Source organism: Engystomops pustulosus, chromosome 5, assembly GCF_040894005.1.
Source record: "Engystomops pustulosus chromosome 5, aEngPut4.maternal, whole genome shotgun sequence".
NCBI lineage: Eukaryota > Metazoa > Chordata > Amphibia > Anura > Leptodactylidae > Engystomops > Engystomops pustulosus.
Window position 1 is genome coordinate 17,435,698 of NC_092415.1, and position 6,000 is coordinate 17,441,697.

Genomic DNA, 6,000 nt, shown 5'->3' on the forward strand with positions numbered 1-6,000 from the left:
CATAAGTAACATGTTATCTAAACTATTTGGTGTATAAAACACCAAAAAAACATAAAAATCTATTACTGAATATATTTTTTTCCCCACCCCACCAAGAAAGGCTAGACAATGGGGTACTGCGCCTCCAAGTATAGTGTTACTGCAATCCTTGAGGGGTCTAGTTTTTAAAATATGTCCACACTATAGAAGTTTTTACTGTCCTGCTATATTAGGGGCTCAGCCAATGGGACATGGCGCCTGAAAATTCCAGCAAAAATCGGCCAATAGATGCTCAGTTCCTTCCAAGCTCCGCAGTCGCCCATACAGCAGCTTGTGATCACGTGTGGGATATTACTGTATTCGGGAGAAATTTAGGGGCCAAAACAAGGTTTTTTGGAAAAATATTTTCACTTGCACGAGCCAATGTAAATACTTTCTATAAAACATCTGTGGTGGGAAAAAGCTCAATATAAACTTTGATCGTTTATAGGGGGGAGGGGGGGGGGTCACTGTTCTCGTAGCTCAGGAACTTTTCAGATGTGTAATGGCCCCCCCCGAAAACAACGTCATCAAAATCTGCCCTATAAAAGCTCAAACCCTCCTTCTGTTCTGCTGTGGCCCCTAAAGTAGGTAACATTGACACGTAGGGTATTGCTGTACTCGTAAGAAACTGCACAACACAATCTGAGATGTTTTCTCATTTCATCCTGAATGAACGTGTAAATTTTAGGACTAAATAATCATTTAATTGTCAAAATGTAAAAATTCCAAACAGAACCTCCATTTTGTTTTAATTCTTGCAAGATCGCTGTTCGGACTGTAAGAACTGTAGAATCGCTGTTCTACCGTCCTAATAAAATAAATTAACATATAAAAAATTATGTCAGCATAAAGTAAACATATGCCTTATGGTAATTAGCAACCAATTTGGGAGGCTAGACTAACTGTATAGGCGATCCCCTACTTAAGGACACCCGACTTATAGCCGACTCCTGCAGGGGAGCTCCACTTAGATTCAGACACTGGGGATTATTTACTAAGGGTCGCGGATCGCAGTTTCGTCGGCCTGTTCACGGTTTTGCGCAGCCATAACAGGTATTTAACAGGGGTTCGCGATTGGATTGTGTCGCGGCTGCGTTTGCTTCCGTGCAACAGAAATCGGGGGGCGTGCCATTGTACGATCCGACTGATTCGGACTGAGCGCAGGATTTAAGATTCTAATTGTGTCGCAAGACAATGCACTCACATGCACCAGGAAGTAGAAGGTGAACTCTGGCGGACCTGAGCGGGGAAGTGACACATGCAGGATATCGGACGCACGATCTTAGTGAATTGCAGCCCCGAGCATTATCGTCAAACAATGCACTTTCTGTGAACTCCAGCGGCCAGATAAGTAAATGTGCCCCACTGTGTCTGTGGTAATCTTCTTTTATTTGTTATTCATGGCCTCCTTCCTTCTAAAATCACCTTTTAAAATTATGCTAATGAGTCAGGAGAAGACCTAAGGCTGTATGGTTTCTGCAGATTTGTTACAATGCACCAGTAGCACATTGTAATAGATCATGTGTAAAAACGCTGTATACTAAAATACATAAGTATTGCAGTGTATGGTAGGAACAATCAGACTGTCTAGGGTAAAGTGTAAAAAATGTAAAAAAAATATTTAAAAAAAAAATCAATCAAATCACCCCCCCCCCCTTTCATTAAAAATAAATAGACAGAAAAATCATAAACATGTTAGGTGTCGCTGCATCCCAAAATGCCCGATCAACATATAAATGGTTATTCCCAGTTATTCCCGGCAGTGAACCCCATAACGGAAAATAGTGGACAAATGTCTCAAACGCCACTTTTAAAACATTTTAAAAATTTTACAAAATAAATAACAAGTGATCGAAAGGTCGTACTACCCTGCACATGGTATCAATGAAATCGTCAGTTTATCTCACAAAAAATGACATGTTACACAGCTCTGTACACCAAAGTATAAAAAAGTTATTAGTGTCAGAAGAGGGTAAAAATATTATTTTTTTACACAATGGGGCACATTTACTTACCCGGTCCTGTCACGATCCAGCGGCGGTTCTCCGACGAGGATTTGGGTCTTCCGGCGATCCACTAAGGTCGTGCACCCGATGTCCACCAGGTGTCGCTGCTGCGCTGTGGTCCGCCGGAGTTCACCATCCTCTTCCTGGTGCTTGATCTTGCGACACAATTTCGTTTTTAAATTTTGCGGTTTGTCCAAATCCGTCGGGTTGTCCGATGGCTACGCCCCCCGATTTGTGTCGCATGCAAGCCGGCACCAATGCGCCACAATCCGATCGGTTGTGCCAAAAACCCGGGGCAATTCGGTGCAAAAAGGAAATATTCGGGAAACCTGACAGAATCGTGGTCCGCTGACCCTTAGTAAATGAGCCCCGATGGATCCTATATAAATTTAGTATCACTGTCATCATACCAAACCAAAGAATAAAGTAGACGCATCATTTGGAGCGCACAGTGAAAGCCGCAAAAAACAAGCCCACGAAAAATGGCTCAAATGCAGGTTTTTTGCCAGTTTCACCACATTTGGAGATTTTTCCAGCTTCCCAGTACATGGCAGGGAATAATAAATATTGTCACTAAGAAGTAAAATTTGTCACGCAGGAAATAAGCCCAACAGCTCTCTACATGGATAAATGAAACAGTTATAGATTTTTGAAGGTTGGTAGCAAAATATGAACAAAAAATGGCTGCAACGCGAAGGGGTTAATGGAACTTTTTGGAAGCATTTACTATTTGGATTATTGTTTAAGTCATCATTGAATTTTTTTTCCCTCCCTTTACAAAAACTTCCATGCAGTTACTTGAGATAAGTGTGTGGACAGTAGCTGTATATTACTCATGCAGGAGCCATTCCGCAGCTTCTTATCCATTAAGAACTTGACGAATTCCCTCTCGTTAGGCGGCGTCATCTACACCCGGCTCAGCCTATAGCTGACGCTGACGACTTACCTCCCGGGAATCTACTTGTTCTTGTAAGATTTCCATCCACTTAGATATCTTACTCATTCATGTCTGCACTGCTGGCGCACTCTCCCGATGACTTGACTATCGATCTTTTGGGATGGGTGGAGTCCCAAAAATATTTGTATTAGGGGAAAAACCTTCAAATACAAACTTTTCAAGTTTTTATTTTTTTTTATTTTAACATGCAATAAATATTTTTTATATAAAGATTTATGCGAAACTTGAAACTTGATTTTGTTATGACTTGAAAGTTTTTACACCCATCGTCTTCATTGTGCACTCCACCGTGACCTTTAAGAGAAAATGAAGCAATTGTTTTAGAAAATCTGTTGTCCATTATCCGTCGGAGCACATGGATTTTACAGGAGAAAACATTGCAATGACGATGAAAAAAAATAAAAATTCACGTCTGACCGCGGGTGGAGCCAATATTTTGGGTGTCTGCACTAAAATAAACCATTAATCATTTTTGTTGGACTCTTGTAGTGTGAGAGGAGAAGAGATTACGCTGAATGTTTCACTATAAACGTGGAATAAACACAAGGTTTTGTCAGAAAACTGAAAGTAGAAAAGAAATCTATCCTGACGACGAGTGTGTACGGTGCCGCGTTACGTATTCTCAATGCGACCATAAGGGGCACCACAACTGGGAGCCTGGTGCTTAAAAATTCACCATAACCACCAGAAATCTTAAGAACTCTCTGTGTATTATTTGTCGACATTGTTTTTGTCCCCTTAAAGGGAACCTGTCATCAAAAAACAGACACAGTAGACATTACTCAACCCCCACTGAGCCTTTGTTAAAAAGTGCAACGCTGGCATCCCAGATTAAATCTGCCTCCTCCCGCTCGTAAAATCCTACCCTGAACGTTTCCCGTTTTTGTCTAAGATAGTCCCAACAGTCCCAACCTATTTCCCCGCCCATGGTGAGACGATCTGAAACTTCCCGCACTGATCACTCATACCATATACTGCAGTACAGCTTTATAGAGAACAGCTGGTCGCACATGCATCTACCTACGGTAAGGCTATGCCTTGGCTGCTCTACCTCCGGTAACGCTGTCTAACACTGCGGTCCGATGTATTCATGAGGGGACAGTACGAGGTGCTGCCTCTTCCCTGGACCGCTCCCCTCGCTCCATAGTAAGCAGCTCCTAGTGCCAAAATTATGAGTGACAGGTCCTCTTTAATGCCTTAATAATAATCCCTGAATGTTCATCAACTGATTCAGCAGTCCTGCTACTTACTTCTGTGCCATGTATAGACTCTCTGTGATTCTTTGCTGAATAGGAGGGGCTGCAGCAGTAGAGTTATGACTCATCCTGCTCCCTACTCCACCCTTTTCCCAGGCTCTGTTAATGAGGACAGACAGAGAAAAGAGAGACACGGTGAGTAACGCCATGAGGACGGCCTAGAGAACAGTGAAAGGCAAAGACAGAGTCAAAGACTCGGGTACGTATACATAAAGAGACTTGTCTAATGGAAGAGATTAATTGATAAATGCCCAACCCCTTTAAAATATCTTTTTAGGATTGTACATAAAAGTGACTATTTAATAGAAAATATTTTAACTTTATTCAGGAAACAGCACCGCACCTGTCCACAGGTTGTGTCTGGTATTGCAGCTCTGCAACATTCACTTTAACTGCGCTAAGCTGCAATATCAAGCTCAACCTATCAACAGAGGGGGCGCCATTTTCCAGAAGAAGAAGCCAAGAAGCCATGTTCTTCTTATCCTGTACAATCATTTCATCCTCATTAGCTGTAGGATCTATCCATCAGGTGAAGCTGCTTCCTGTAAAGACTCTAAACTATCAGTAAAACTTGAGGCAGAGGAATCCGTTTTATAGTCATGTCGGTTTTTTTAGACAAATATCAGGTCTAAGTTTGGGCCAAGTTTTTACAACTGTTTCTGCCAATAATGTGTGAAACGATCTCCAGTTCTGCGGCAGCGAGCGTCCAAATCTGTCTGCTGTCATTTATTGTAATAAGTTATACGGAAGGTCTGAGAGAGAAAACTAATTCTACGATTGGAATGAAAGTAATACAACAAGTGAGGAGGAATCCAGAGAGACTCAAAAACATTCACAAAAACCATTTTACACCCAAAATTTTGCTGACTTGAGGAAGGATGTGAGTTCTGTACATTGCTCATACCTGGGTGACTGGTGGTGAGAAGCTCTAGTAGACACATTGGGGCTCATTTACTTACCCGGTCCATTTGTGATCCCGCGGCACGTTGTCCGACGTTGATTCGGAACTTGCTGGGATTCACTAAGGTTGTGTGCTCGATATCCACTAGGTGTTGCTGCTGCGCCGAGGTCCGCCAAAGTTCACCTTCTTCGTCCCGGTACATGTAAGTGAGTGTCAAGCGACACATTGGGGCAGATTTACTTACCCGGCCCATTCGGATTTGGGTCTTCCGGCAAGGTAGTTCTTCCGACGTGGCACTGCTGCGCTGAAGTTCCCCGGAATGCACTGATCTTCACCAAGCCGGACCAAGTGAAGGTAAGCTTGAGTACCGCGACTCTTTTTTTCTTTTAAAAGCGGCGTTTTTTCCGAATCCGTCGGGTTTTCGCTCGGCCACGCCGCCCCCATTTCCGTCGCGTGCATGCCGGCGCCAATGTGACAAAATCCGATCGTGTGCGCCAAAATCCCGGGGCAATACAGGGAAAATAGGCGCAAATCGGAAATATTTGGGTAACACGTCGGGAAAACGCGAATCGGGCCCTTAGTAAATGACCCCCATTATTTTTTAAAATACCGCTGTTTTTCCGAATCTGTCAGGTTTTCCGACAGCCACGCCCACAATTTCTGTCCCATGAAACCTGGCACCGATGCAACACAATCCGATCGTGTGCGCCAAAAACCCGGGGCAAAACGGCTCAAACCGGTAATTTTCGGGAAACCCGACCAAAACTGAGCGATTTGGGCCCTTAGTAAATGAGCCCCATTGTTGATGACCATGTTGGGATAAGCAGTGATCAGGGGTCCAGGGGGGAATGGGACTCC